This window comes from Chiroxiphia lanceolata, chromosome 14 (genome assembly GCF_009829145.1).
Source record: "Chiroxiphia lanceolata isolate bChiLan1 chromosome 14, bChiLan1.pri, whole genome shotgun sequence".
Lineage (NCBI taxonomy): Eukaryota > Metazoa > Chordata > Aves > Passeriformes > Pipridae > Chiroxiphia > Chiroxiphia lanceolata.
Window position 1 is genome coordinate 4,880,595 of NC_045650.1, and position 16,461 is coordinate 4,897,055.

Consider the following 16,461-nt stretch of genomic DNA (forward strand, 5'->3'; position numbering starts at 1 on the left):
TAGATATCAGAAGTTTTTCAGGTATTGAACAGATGAGCAAAGCAGATCACGTGGAAGTTCCTTTAAATTAAAAAAACTCATGTCTGTGTTCTGCTAAAAAGAAAGATATTTAAGATTTGCCAGCATTGCTCTCTGTTCCATATTTGAGTAGGAAATACTTAAATATCTGGTACTTCTCCTCCCAGTAGAGGCCTGACTGGAAACCATAACAAACCCATCCCATTTACTCCTTTTAACTTCATCACTGAAGACCTGAAGAACAAATAAGTCTCCCAGCTAAAACCACTCCTCATTCCTTTCAAATGCAAGTTAATCCATTGGGCTTTGTATTCCTCAACAAATAAAACCTCTCATTTGAAAAATTAGAAAAAATTGGCCTACACAAGACTGTCCATGGCTTGGGAAACAGGAAAATCTGCAGTGTATCAAAACCAGGCAATGGCAGAAGTTGAAATTGTGCACATCCAGCCCATTTCCCACCAGGTTTGCACACGCAGAGTTGCTAAACCTCATTACAACGTAGCATAAATGGAGGCCTAATTATCATAAGAATCTGATCCAAAAGAAAATCCCATCAACATACATGAAAACGAACTTGATGCGTTTGAAACGCAGCCAACTACAAATTAATTCAACATAGATTACATATACAGGGAGAGAGAGACTCCAGCAGAGTAACTGGCATTGTACTGGTGTATGTGCCAAGGAGATTCCCTCTTTCCCTGTATCCCCTCCCAATCACTAAGATGAATTATATTTGTGCACCATATGCTCCGGCAAGAAACGAAGCAGTGGTCAACCTCTTGGTCTTGATTGCTGTAATTTCTTTATAAATTAATTTATGTTATGCCTGTTTCCCCTTTCCTGACAAGTGATCCTGGGCCAAACTCAGCCATATTGTGGCCTTGTAAAAGACCACAAAAAGGCTTCTAATTACTGCAGCCCTGCACCGTCACTTACAGTTGCTGATGGCATCCATGCAGTGCCATGGAAGTGTCTGTGCTGTGGGAATACCAGTGTGGCAGCAAGGAAGGATCTCAAGATGCCTGCACTGTGTCTAAGATAAGAATAGCCTGAGAAAAGTTTTTATATCCTTCAGGATCCAATCTGGTTTTATTGTGAGTGTCGCTCTGTGTGATGGAGCAAACAGTGGAGGTGAGAGCAGGGAAGAGCTTACTCAGTCCTGCTGGAACAGTGCAAGCACCTGAGCCATATTATTGGAAGAAAATAACTTTGGAAATCCTGTTCCTACTCCACCTGCTGCTGTGTGACTGAGCAGCAGATATTTGTGTCTTCGTGCTGGTGGAAGAGCCATTTATTTTCTCTTTATTGCTGTGGTCTCCAGATCTCAAGTTATCTGAAATACTGTCTTAGTTAAGTTCATATTGCTCTGCCCTTCAGGTCATAGCAGATGCCAGGGCCAGAATATTCTCTAAAACACTGGCAGATGTTGGTTTGAGTGGACTTTTATAGGTCTGAAGCCTCATTAGTTGTTTTCATGACCCGAATACTAATTCAGCAGTGTGATTCTTAGGCTCTGGATCTGAATACTCAGACAATTCTGATTAATTTCAATCTACTAGTTATCACTATTTAAAATAATAGAAATTAAATTAATAAATACATTTTAAGCCAATAAAAATTCTGTTTAAGTATAGCATATGATTAACAAAATCCCTTCAGTAAAGTGAAGTATTTTATGTCAAGATGTCCCAGCAAAAAATAAATTGTTGGGTCAAGTGACAAGTGAAAGATATTCAGGATTGGTAACACCTCATTAAAAACCATTTCAACTGCCCTAAGGCAAGATGTTAATACACAGTAATTGTCTGCCCAGAGCAAATCTTTTTCCAGTTACATGAATAATGCAAAGTAACTAAATATGCTTGTTTATGTATTTAGCAGATTCACTATAGCTTCAAAGCTAATGACTAATTTTTTAGTGTTTTATGCTACAATCACAAGTTCACAAACAGGAGAAAAAAAAGGTTAAAAACACTGTCTTCTTCAACTGCAAACTTCATTTGCAGAAAAAAATGTACAAAAATAATTTAATTAGGACATCTGTAAATCCCAGGGAATTAGTACTGCTGCTGCATCTGCGTTCATCTTGTTGCTCCAGTAAAACTGTAAACAAATAATAGGACACCAGTAATATTAATTTAACCAGTATAAGTTGTATGTCTATCACTGTACCTCAGAAAATTACAGAATGTTTTCCAGTTGCCTATGTAAAGTTGTCTGTGTGTGTTTTCAGCATTTTGACAAAGAATATCTGTAAGTAGAGAAGCAAAAATTCTGCTAAATCCGAAGTACCCTCAAAACAGAAGACAATTTCCATCTTCAGTCTGCCTGTAGAAAAGGAATTTGAGATTTATCCATCCTGAAATAATATTTTGGTCATATGCTTCAGACTTTGAATGTCTGGAAAAAAGAAATTTGCTTTCCTTCTGGATTACTGATTTATAAACTATTACCCTAATTTTTGGAAAGGCTAGAATTCTTAACACTAATCCCTAAAATTGACACTTCATATGATATTTTATGAAAGTAGATGTTTTGATAGGTATTGAATGTTGAAATAAGTATTTTAAGCCTGAGCCAAGAAAAAAAATGTATCTCTTATCTAAAATAATTTTTACAACAGTACTTTTGGCTGCAACCACTGGATCAATGATATACAATTTCTGCATTCTAATGTCAACTGGAAGGTGTAAACAAGATTTAATAGAGTGCTCCAGAATATTAATGTCCTAGCTGAAGATTTTACTTATTATTCATGCCTACTAAGTAGTCAATATTACTGTTTCTTTTGTGTCTGCTCTACTGTAAATAGCTCAGAGTTATGATCTGTTTTGCAATCTAGAATAAATATTCTATTTCAGTTCAACAAGAACGTGTTGCCACTGGATTGAGTTTTTTCATTAGCAAGAGACAGTGGGTGACAAACATTTGCTCAAATGCTTTCATTCCCCAAAGTGTCCCACTCTTCAGAATTAAGTAAAATTTCCTGCTAATATCTGGTGGTCTATCCTGAAAGGCTTGTATCAATTAGCATACAAATATAATTTATGTAACTGTAAATTGTCTCAGTGAAGACCCTTTTATGCTCAGGAAAGACAATTTCCTCTGGTAACTCCATAACCCTTGAATGGGTCCTGTAACAATCAGCCACACAGGGCAAGAATCCATGGTGTGGTATGTGGGGAATTCAAATCTCTGCTGTGTTAGCAAACAAGCTGCTCTTTAATTAGACATCTTAAGCTATGTTTTTCACTGTTTATATTCTGAAATTATGATCTAATCAAATTAGGATTGAAAAAATAATAGGAGAAGGAATCATGAAGTTAAGAGTAACGAGACTGAGCAGAATCCAGAGAAAACCATCTGGGTTTGCACAGATTTTTCAAAATGTAGATGTCAGTGCTAGAAATGGGTATCATGGATGTACTGTGCAGTCTGAAGCCCTTTGAAGAAATGAGAAGTAGCTGTTCTCTCTCTCCTATTGACATGTTCCAGCCTTGATTTAAAAGGTGTGTTTTTCAGACAAGCCAGGGTAGTTCATGCCTACCCTACACTTGGCCTTCCCTGCTGAGAATACCAACGAGAATGCCTCATCTCCATGTGATGTTTAATCTAGACTGTAAGCCCCTCAGGGGCAGGGATCACATCTTCTTGTCTGTAAAACCTAATGTGCACATATGGCAAAGAGCAAATAGGAAAAAGGATCACAGGCAATACGTGGGGCTAAGTTTTGTTTACCTTTCCAACATGAAAGTGTATTTACACCACAGTTACTTTCTAGAAAACTTAAGCCCAATAAAGCCTGTGCAGCTCTAGTCAAAATGCACACCAGGGTGATGTGGTGCCACTCAGTGCAGCAATGTGGATTTTATCAGCAGCCTATTCTCCAGCAAAAATGTTCTGGGAACAGCATTTGAGGTTTAAAGGCTAGTGAGGAAGTCTGAATCCTTTGTTTTATCCCGATGTATGTCTGATGTGACCCTGCTTTAAGAAGAACTGGAGAACCTCCAAACACAGCAATAGAATTTAAAGTAAGGGATGACAGAAGTTTTCAGGTTTTCAATGCTTTTTTTCCCTCTTTCTTTCCCCAGTCAAAAAGCAGCATGTAGTAGCTGCACACTGTCAGCAGTGCAGTGCTGAGGATGGTTAATCTGTGACCAGGGATGTGGGAAGAATGATGTTCCTCAGCAGTGTGTTAATCACCTGACCACGGCGGTTAAAAATGGCTTCAGCACAACAAAACCCAGGGAAACAAACTCCCAGGCTATCACAGGGTGGCTCTGACTATCCTGTTTCCAACGGCAGGTTGTGCCAGAAAAAAGCTGGAGTTACATCTTTAAAGTAATTTAAACGAGCAGCCAGCTTTGGCCAAGATGACAATAAGCGGAAATAATGCAGGTGAAGAGCTAAAAACTGCCTTCCCAACGCAAACACCCTCTGCTGAAATCATAAAGTATGCACACGAGCACTGGGTTGGAGCAGGGAGCCAGCTTTCTGCCAGAGCTGGCAGCGGAGCAGAACATTATTTGGATCCAGAAACTATGTTAGAGAGGACAACAACATTGTCTTTATGACTCATTTTTGTCAGACTGGATTCAAAACTTATACCAACAAATTTGACATTTCGTACTGCTCTGCAGAAAGCAAGGAAAATGAGTCCATGTTTTAAAACAGCAGGGAAGCTTCCAGTGCTACAATTAACTGGTAACATATGCCACTGCTGCCAAGAGGATTTTTAATCTCTTTAAACATTAATGTAGCATTTTTGCTTCTGTCGCAATAAGGCAGCCATCTGTGTTTGAACCTGCTGGGAAACCAGGGATATGTTTACAGAGAGAGAAACAGAGAGAGGCAGGCAGGGAGGTAGACATCCATGTTTCTAGACCCAGCATCAAAAATAACAATTCAAACCTTTTAAATAGTATTATTAAGGTGTCATATAGCAGTAGGAAGATTGTTAAAATGCTCAGACTGCTCAATTTAAAACTGAGTGAAAAGATAACCCCCAACCCAGAACATATTCTCCTTATTTAATATACTTGTTTTTCTGCATAACTGTGAGAAGTGAAAGGATTTCATTACAGACTTATTTCCAGGAAAATCCCGGGTCTATGACATTGAAATGAACTTCTTATATAATATCAAGAAGCAGTAAAAAGTTGAGTGTTCTGCAAATCCTTTCAGCATGATCCTCCAGTTCTGCATTTCTTACAGCACTGTATTCTAATATTTATGAGATTTTAATTTAATTATTTTTTTATTAGAAAGTAATGTCCTCTGAGAACCAGACACAAAAAATGCAAGCTCACAGCTACCCTCTGTAGACGTATAAAAGGTGATGGATCTTGGAAAAACACCAACCCTGCTTTTTTTTCCAGTTTCTGCCTACACTCCTTGGGATGACAACCCCCAACACGTGAACAAGTGTCAGGAAGAGATAAAGTGTGAGGGGTTTGGCCTGGGTGGCAACACTGCACTCAAAACCACGTCTTGAAAACCCACAGTCATTGATCTCTTCTGGGTTTGGGGATGATCCCAAAGCAGTTCAGAGCTGCTGACACGACTGCTGGTGGCTCTAGAGCCAAGGTACCCTCACCAGCATGAGCTGGATCAGTGGGACAAATAGCCCCAAAAATAACTGATTAGAATGGCATGAAAAATGCCCCAAACTGAGGATGGATTCCTGGGAAAGTGCCAGCCCTGACACAGATTACCGTGCTCTTTATGAATTCACATGGTTAATATTTTTAATCTGGTGGACTAAATTGTGAAGTGCTGACATCCAGCATCCTTTGATGAAGCTGCGGGTGCTGAGGACATTTAAAAATGTAGCCACACATATTTGGGCCCATTTGTTTTTCCTGGCTGCAGCAATTCAGCTGGGAGATTTTAAAGAACTTAAGTGTGCTTTTTGCTGCTGGGTTATTGCTGGTTGCTGTGGATATATTGACTAATGGATGGAAAGGGGATACAGGAGTGGTCAATTGTGTTAATAAGGATTGTCAAGCAGGAGATAAACCCCCTTTTAAATGAATATGTACATAGGTTAAAATATATCACATGGATCTAGACACAAGTGTATAAACCCTGGAGTTGGGATCTTTGGCTACAACTCCTAATTTAGTTTAAATGTAAAATGGCCATAAATAACAGTTATTTCTCACACAGACAATTAAGTACCTAATATTTATAAAATACCATGTATTACACAGACCTCTAAAGTTCTGAGAAAAATCTTATGCTGTTTTTCTGATTTATTACGTCCTATATATTTCCTATTACATCCCATATATTACCTAATGAAAGAAAACCCATATAAAAAGAATAATTTCCTTTCTCATACTACTTGTTTCAATTTTATCTCTTTTTGTTTAAAACAAGCCTATTCTGAGCCTCTTCTTAGCTTTCCTGAACTTGGAATTGACATGTACTACCTTATATCTTTATTATCTGTTGAACTCACCTATTAAAAGATAAGTGTAAGGTTTTTAACAAATCAGTGAAGCTTTGACTATAATTGTGAATTGTTTGATTTTGACTCACTAAATATGTGCTTAAGTACTGTAGTCCACCAAATTTTTTGCCATTATACTTTAGAAAATATTTTATCATGAGCTAATTCTCTTCAAACAAACCAAAGTAATTCTGTCAGACCGAAATAGGTGGAGCAGGAGAAACTGAAAAGGAGAGCAAAATTCCTGACAATGACAGTATTTATGAGCGCAGAATCAGTGGAATTTTTCTAGGTGACTCATCACTGCATTTTTAAAATTATTTTGTCCATCTATTTTTTAATACTTGTGGTTCCAGCCAGATTTTACCTTTGAAATGACACCCTGTGATTACCTTGGAGTTTGCTTTCTGCAAAATATTTGAGATTAAAATTCTACCACAAAAAAGGATTATTTATTATTATTATTATTATTATTATTTTCATCAACTCTTGCAGAATTCTCGCTTTTCATGAGCTCTGTGTGCTGAAATTTCCTGCACTGCAGCTCAGGGGTAAAGAAAGGATGCTGAGCTCACTCATGATTGTCCATATATTCACTTGCTTAAAAACAAGAAGAGTTTGATTGAGTTATTCCTATGCCCAAAGCTAAATATATGTGTATATGAACTCATAAACTCAAGGGCACTCAAGTAGTTAATTTTTAAGTAGTGCCTTTACTAGATATTTAATTCAATGAACACCTATGGGCAGTAGGTAATAGCCAAAAAAAAAAAAAAATTAAGCTTTTGTGAGAGATTAATTAAGGACCAAAAAATTAACTTAGAGAAAAATATTGATAATAAAAAGCAGCATGAAATCTGCTGATAAAATAAGTATTAGAACCTAATTCTCTTCAAGAACTTTCTTCAAGGAAATACCAATATTTACTCAACAGCAAAAAATCCCAACAAAGTAATAACAATCTGTAATCAACAGAGGCAGAACAGAGTTATTTTAGAACAGAAATCAGTCAGGTTGGTCAAGTGTGATTTGTTCCTGTTCAACCCAGACACCTTTTCCATCTTGTACCTGAAAACTATTTCCATGAGGACATTCTCCATAGTCTTCTTCAGGACAGTTTAATTTTTCCAGGCCCATAGTTCTCCACATCCTCCTTGACCTCAAGAACGCAGCAATCCCACCTGTGAGTCTCACAGCCAGAGTCAAACATTAAAATAATTGCTGATAGCAAGAAGATTGCTGCCAGATGCCAAACAGAAATCAAGTAAACTTGATTAAATTAGTTCTTTTTTCTTTTTTGAATTTTTCAGCCTTGTTGAGACCAACCTTCCTTTGATTGCAGATGTCAACAGAAATGCTAAATAAATCACCCTGTTAACTTTTCAAAGATATAAAAATAAACTAAAACTTGAAATTTTGGATTCCAAAAATTGCTAAGAAGTTGCTGATCTTTCACAGAATGTAATATTACAGGTGTTCATAATACCCTCCCTGCAGGTCAATCTCAGTTACGTGGTTTTATCTCAGCTAAATCCGAGTTATTTGATAATTTGTCAAACTGAGTGAGTCAATTTCCAACAGTCTGCTTTATCAACTGCTGTATGTACCTCTGGATATCTTAGTCAGGTTTACCAGTTTTCTTATTGTTGCTTAGAAGGATAACAAAGAAAATGCCTGTTGGTGTTTTCCTGTTTAGTTCTACATATGCCTTGCCCCAGTAAATGTTTCATCTCCCTGGATGCAAACCAAGACAATTCAAACAGCCCAGACCATCTTTATTGTAAAAATAACTCAGAAGAATCAAGATTTCTAAAGACAATTACCTGTGAAATTACCACCTCTGGTTAATTTTCTTTAAAATCCTCATTTCACCTGGTGACCTGAACCACCACACACAGGTCTCATGTTGGGGAGAACAACATCACTTTTCACTCAAATAGGTTTCCACATTCCATCAGACAAGGTGGTTTAGGAGGACAGAAATGTTTAATGGATATTCTATTTTTAAACACAATCATGAATATAATTAATGCTGGGAATAGACTGAAATGATTCAGGATAAAATTCCTATTTTTAATTTTTGGTCAATGCTTCTATCAAAAATTAGCATTGTTGGCTCAAATATGAATTCTGAATATGAATTACTGCTCTTCTGATTGGAAGTTTACTGGTGCCATCTCACAGGACAGAACATATAATCTGATCTCATGCAGGACACTTGTCAACTGCTACAAATATCACGCACAAAATCATGTCTTGACCAAAATCAAAGTCCATTGCTTTTGTCACCAGTTCTCTACCACTGTCAGAGCTTTCCTTACACACAAATCCAAGTGATTTTCCCCCTCTCTCTGGATCAATTTCCTCCCACAATAAAAATCAATTCTCGGTCGCTTTGTCTTCTCCAGTCAAAGCCAATTCCGCTCACGCTGACATCCATATTCAAATCTCTCGCTCTGTAACTCAGCACCACTCAGTGCCTGCACCATCAGCAGCAATCCAACCCACAGCCCAGGCTCTCTGAATTGATTTGGTTTACCCACAGGCAAACAGAATTATTCCCCACTCACACTTGCTGGATCAATCTCCTCATCCCAGCTTAAATCCGCTTCCCCTCGCTGACCATCCCGTTCCTCCCTTCCTCACACAGAAATGTGTTTCCACCCTGCCCTGTGCCCTCCAGGAGCTCTGGTGTCCTGGCACACTCCTTTCAAATTTTTATTCCAGCTTTTCTTGCTCTTTTTCCTTATTCCAAACAGGTAGAAGTCCCAGAACATATATTCCATTCTTTTCCTTTACCTCACACCTGTGTCCGGGGTTTCTTACACAGTATTCCTTCCCAATTCAGTAGTGGTCCACTAAGTTTAGTTAAATAGAAGCTGAAATACTCCATTGGTTCAAGCAATTAATTCTACCTGTACCTTTTATTTCCTTTTATTTATTCCCTTATTTTGCTTAAGGTGCTACTACTTTCTTACATGTTATTATTTTCAGATTTCAATACGTATTTCTTGGAAACATATCCCAGTCAGTGTAAATTGTCACAATTCCATTAACTGTCTCCTCTGAACATCTCAGACCTGATCCTTCCCTCTAACAAATATTTGTGGGATGTCATTTTTAAGAAATGGTTTACAGATGGACTCTGAAGAAAACCCACCCACTCATCATATGCCTCTCATAGTGTTTTTATACCTTTTGGTAGATTTTCTTCCAGACTTGTCTGATTATATTTTGAGAATAATTGTTTTACAGCTCAAGAAGAAGGAAAAATGAAAACACAAGCAAATGTTCTAAATAATATCCAACCAGAGTTTCATATCACTGTGCTTCAGCTGGGGGTTAGATAGGTAGGACAGGAAAGTGCATGCAGAAACAGAGATCAATATTCAAGTTTTGCTGTAAAAATATTAGATGTTGTATTAAGACTATCTAAACCAAATTATGTGGTCTGATGACACTCACTTGAATTAATTTCAACGCATAACAAACCTAAGAAATGCAAATTTAGTGTTAGGTTGCTAATGTAATTTGCTTCAGATTTTTTAGACAAAAGTATAATTCTGTGATTGGTGTGATTATGCTTTTGTCTCAGTCAGTTCCACAATGCCAGTCTCCTTGATACATAACTTTAGAGGACTTTGCTTTTTCTAGCAGAATAAACAAAGGGCTTTCACCTTCATTTTTTTTCACAAAATAAAACTTACACTATTTTAGGAGAAAGTAACATTATTTGTTCACGATTGTCCTTAGCTATTGCCCCTACCAGCATTTAAAAATTGCAGTGCTGTTTGTGTGTTCTGTTTGTAATTAATTTCTATGCTAAAAAAAAAAAAAAGGGAAAATGACTGTGAGTGCAAACAACAAAACAGGGATTTTGCTGGCATAGAGCAAGTCATGGCTGACTGCTTTCCTGGAAACCCAGAGTATGAGGGTTCCAGTTCCATCCTCTCTATAAATGTATTAGTACCTATTGTTCTAGCACCAGGTGCACATGTTTGTCTACAAATTATTTTCCTTCTGAAGGCCAAAGAACAAAAGCCAAAAAAACCCTAAATTGGAAAATAACCTCATCCAAGCTCATATACAGGAAATCCAACACTCCCAGCTATATCATTCCAAAAAACATGAAGACAACACAAGGCAACTGCTCAACGTGCTTCACAGAGACAGAAAAGGACAATTAAATCAAGAAAACTCCTACAGTCCCACTGAGGGATTGGGGGAAGAAATTTTCAAGTTTAATGGTGCCTTTGATTTCAATAAGTTCTATCTAATTATTTAGCAATAACTTAAAAATCTGAAGTTTCTTTTATCATTTATTTTATTATAGGTCTTGCTGCACAGTTAGAACAATGAAATTCTTGTGCTGAATGACTGAAAATGTGCTCAAAAGGGAATGTTGCATGGTTTGGTTTTGCCATTTTTTTTTCCTCTCCAAAGACCACGTTGAGAGACTGCACAGCTGGAGAGTTTTACTTGTATAAAAAAGGAATAAAGAGATGAAAGGAATATAAAGAAATTGAAAATACTTCAAATTTTATAGAGTTTGTTATGATTATCTCACTCCTGTAATTCAGATAAAATAAATCCTTGCAGCTCCTTGTGGCCACATTCTAATGACAAACAACAGATAACGTGATTTGGAGCAACTGTGGAAAACATCACAGAGAAAACCTACAGCAGGTCTTTGTGCCCACAGTATTTAATGTCAGAACCTATAGATAGGTCCACTCAGGTATTGCCAATTTTCTGCAACTCTGTTTTTCCAATTTTGAATTATTTTAAAGAACACTCTTAGAATATGCAGGTAGATTTTTGGCAGCTTACACAGTCACCTAATAACAGAAATGAATCCTCTTACACTGTGACAGCCCAACCAGCAGCACCAGAGCTTTTAAGGAGTGGATATTAGTCATGATATACTCAAGTAAAGCTTTCATATTTAGAGATCTTCAAAGGTAACAGATCACTGTTACTCCTGTAAGAAACAGCTATGAAGGAATGCAAAGCAAATCTGCTGTACCAGGAGAGTTTTGGGAGGGAGGGACTTATCCTGACAAATCGGAACAGTGTCAAATACACCAAACCAAGTCACTCCTCTGCAGGGAAGTGTTTAATTTAGAAAGGCCATTTCAGTCCTGTGGGAAGTCAAAAGAATACATCACTTTCTCCTGCAATTCCTTTTTGCTTAAGATCACACAGGTAACATCAGCAGAGCAGGAGAGCAGTATGCTACAGCTGCCAATAGTGATTTCCACAAACACAGTGATTTCCATGGTAAACACTTTTTAGAAACCCTCTTCCTCTTGGGAAGCTTGGGCATGGATTTTGTGTTCAGGGGTACAGGTACTGATAATGTACATTTGATTAGCTTTCACTGAAATTCAGGGCTTGGCTCAGTGATGGCACAGTTTGAAAACAGCCTTCTAGAGAGTCATTAAAGGTTTGTGCCACATGGAAAATGTTCACCCCTGGGACAGTGGTAGGGAGGGAATTGGGTGGGATAAATGGGCAAAGGAGACAGTAGGTGAGTTTGCTGCTCAGAGAAAATGCAAAAATAAAGGCATGGGGAAGAGAAGTTTCTTGAGAAGGGCAAGAAGAGGCTTTAGAAGTGGAATGTTTTCACCTGTGTCCCCCTGCTCACCACCAGCTCTCCTGTGAAGAATGTCTGAGCTCTTTCTCTTTCTGTGGTGAAGATCTCTGTCTACGAGTCCCATTCCAGTCTCCAAAAAGTAGGGCTAGGAAGTCTTGTGGGTAACAGAGGGGGATATTTACTCTACCTGTGTATAGGGAGAAATGAGATATAGCAAAAGTCAGAGCAAGAAGGCCAAAAGTCAGGTCATCTCTTCTAGAGGTTCCCTGTGGGGTGTAAACGAGTAAGTGAATCTTAGCCAGCAATAACAAATAATGTCCTTCTTTACTTACATGTAAAACAGAAAATAACACTCAGAAATCATCTTTGTCTTCCTAAATAAAATGTGTAAAGAAAAAAAACGAATGCAGAAAAAGGTAGGCTCCAAAAAATGTTTCCTGCTTGTTTTTATTTGTGTGGAGGAGATAAGGGAGCAGTGAAACACTGCAAATTCTCCTGAAGTGCAGCAGTAGCAAGCATGAAATAAAACCAGAACAATTAAACACGTGAACTGCTGCTAGAGGGAGGATGCAAATTGCTCACCTGTATATCTGACATTCCAAATTCAGGAAGGTTGGGAAGAGAAATCATCAGTGCTGGTGGTGATGGGATCACCTAAGTATCCAGGAACCCAGATGAGAGTAGAGGGGAGATGAGAACAGTTTTCTTTTAGGGGGGGTTTTGTCCCCTTTTAAAACCAGCAGTGGGTGTAACATTATGTAAAACACAAAAGAAAATAGAGAAAATTTAAGAACTTGCTGCATTCTCAAGGTATTTGTATTTCTCTACTACAGTCTGGCTCTGAAATATTTAACTTAAATTTACTTCTGAAACAAATTCACCTTATTTTCTACTTAGGGACTGCAACTGGGCCAATATGTGTTACTTTCAACTGTTTTCAGTGCTACATTTTCCTCTCTTAATATTTGTTTTCAGGTATCATTGTTGGCTCGATTTTCCAGAGCTCAAAATGTGGAAATTTCATATTCCATTCACCACTTTCTCATGAGATATGAAAAAAGTATTCATAGAAAGCAGTTGTATTTGGGTTTAACATTGTTAGCATTTCCTCTCATGAGGGATATTAAATAATTTCATGCGCAACTGCTCAAAATATTTTTTAAACTTCTGTAAACATAAGATTGCCAAAATCTAACATATGTTATGTGGTATTTAATCCTCCAGAGGAACTGAAGGAACAAAACACTTCTGCTAAAGTAATTAATAAGCACCAATACAGATACCTAGAAGCTGTTCCATCAAAATGAATCATATCCTCCTGCAAGTCACGCCCAATATTTAGCAGTCTAAAAATGAAAATTCAATCCATAAGAATATGGGCTGAAACGAGTGCTGAAATTTTATGCATTGAGATCAAATCACCAAAGCTGTGCTACCTTCTGGTGCTCTTGAATTAGGAAAAATAGGGAAGTTATTTGGAGAAAATTAATTTTGCCTCTGAGAAATCTGGTTTGGCACAGCACAAGAATCCTGTGGGGACTGGCGATTAAGGTTAAAGTGCACGATAATGAATTATTGTGAGTAAATTAAAAACCAGGAGAGTTCCCTAAATCCATTCCATTCCTAAAGGTATTTTTAGTTGCTGCTTACAGACATGACAGATAATTCCTACATTTTGTTCTACTCAATTTACTGTATGCATGATTCTGTTAAGTGAATCCCACCATAATACCTGGACAGAATTATGGGACTTCATGTCTTTTGTCCTAGTATTTTTTAAGCAAAAATAGAAACTCAAGTTGTGTGGATCTTTTTAATCAACATAGAATTGTTTGGGGGGGTAACAAAAAGTTAGAGCTCCTCCGTCTGTATTAAAATCATGGACTCCTCTATAGGTGGAGGTGGTTTATGGCCAAATTCATGCTCTTTGCTTTTACCTGTATTATTATTATTATTTTTTACTATTTACCATATGAAATTTCTACACATGAAGTTCTACTTTATATATCCTAATATTTGTATTTTCACTGTTTATAATAATTTCAGTATAATTTTTATGACTGCTTTGGATTTTTTTCTGTTTCTCATTTTAAAGTAATTTTTTCCAGTGTTGATTCTTGATTTTGTTTTTGATAAGTCTCTTAGGACTGAATACAGAAATCTGCACGGTTTAAGATGTTATTAATAAAATGTAAGGCCTTAGGAAAATAAAAAAAGGAAAGTAAAAAGCCTGTATTTCTTCATCTTCACAGAATAAAGAATGGAAATTTCTTGCTAACAGCCTTAAATGCTGTTCAGGTCGATTGTCCTGTGTTATCAGAATTAAAGAACGAGGTTCTTACGGTTCAGTTACAAGAAGTTATTTCATTCAGTTGTCATTACCTGGTCCTCTCTTTGATACCCTGAATGTGACAGAAGTGACACAGAAATTGAAATTTCTTTATCCTTTACAGAAGGTTCCTCCAATTCAGTATTGAGAGAGTGAGCTGAACAGCAAAACTAACTGTGTCTGCCTGTTTCACACGGGCTTCTGCTGTGGAAATGTGTTGTACACCTTTGCAAAAATGATGCATTAACTCACACTAATGATGCAGCTACCGTATTATTACACAATTCTCCTCACTACCCTCTTGTCACAGATCTATTCCCAGGATCAAAGGCAGCATCCTCTAGCTGGAGTCTCACTGCTTGCTCTAGGGCACAAATTACCTCGCTCAGGAGAGATATGTGCAATTTATTTGTTTTTATTCTTAGTTGAAGAGGCTCTTAAATATCTTTACCACAAAGCAAAATAAAGTGGCCATGAAATTTGGGCTCATCAGTGGATGAGGTGTACATTAACCTAAGCTGCCTGTGATTAAACAGGCTGAGACAAGAGCAAGCTTAATTACATAGATGGAAGAATTTAAGAATCACATTAAAGAACAGAAGATGAAAACCCTCACAATGCTGAACTCTTTATTTAACAGAGTATTTATAAAACATGTATTTAGCAGACACTTTTTTTGCATGTCCTAAGCAGGACATGGTCCTGCAAAGTGTGGTTTTGATGGTGTTAAAGACCAAAATACACTTTTTTATAGAAAAGCATGTGGGAACTGGCTACCAAGCTCCTTTCAACTACACCACAAATTTACTTCTTCACTAAACACAATACATTTTATAGATGTTGTTATTAGTTTTTTTTGCTTATTTTGGAAACAACTCAGCCCTTCCCCCAGCATAAAGAGTTTTGGATCCACTCATCAAATTCAATTCAGTTCAAGAACTATGAGAACAGTGACAGGACAAAGGCTTTAAATTGGCAGAGGGCAGGGTTAGATGGGATATTGGGAAGGAATTCTTCCCTGTGAGCGTGGGGAGGCCCTGGCACAGGTTACCCAGAGAAGTTGTGGCTGCCCCATCCCTGAAAGTGTCCAAGGCCAGGTTGGATGGGGCTTGGAGCAACCTGGGCTAGTGGAAGGTGGATGATCTTTCAGGTCCCTTCCAACCCAAACCATTGCATGATTCCGTGAAAATCCCCAGTTTGAGAGGAAAACCACTGTCCCCACAGAAGTAGAGCTCAAGAGTTCAATATTAGAGCTCTGTTTCACCAAACTGTATTTTAGCAGTTTTCTAGGAATGTTTGGAGCCAGCTGACACCGTTTCACGGGTTGGTGGATAAAGGAATAGTTCTTGGTTTGAGGTTCCAGGTCTTCTGTTTTGTGCATGTAGGAACACATTTACAAGAAATCAGGCTGCCTTGTTCCACAAGGTGTCTTTCCAGGTTTTCATGCCATATAAATTGTTTGTCACAAAGCTGAAGCTGAAATACTTAAAAATCAGGTTCTGAAAGAAGCTGCACAGAGAACTTCACATTTTTCACAGCTCAGCAAACACTGTCACGGAAAAGCTCTGTTAACATGGTTCACATACTTGTGCTGAAAATGACATTTAGCTGTAGACACACACACCAAGCCAGAGATGCAAAAAAATTCCAAATATTTTTCCACATAAATTCAGAATGAAAAAATATCATCTGCTAACACAACATAGAATAAAAAGAACTAACCCTCTTTTTGCTAGGTATTTAAGCTCAGTAACTGTCTAAAAGAGCATTTCCCCCCTCTGCTTTTAAGAACCCAAAATTTATTGCAGTGTAGTAGGAGTCTTCAAGGTCAAAGGGTATATAGTCTGCTTGCTGCAATATAATCTGACATGATAAATCATGTACAAGCAGCCAGCAGTGCTGCTATCATGAATTTGTAGGAGAATGGAAAATGATTTTTACAAAATATTCATTAAACTATATAGCAATTTTCATTTTTTATGTGTTCTGTTTTACTGCTTTGTTTTCACTTCACAATAAACAATCTTTACAAAAAGCCCCTTCTTTTGCTTATCTCCC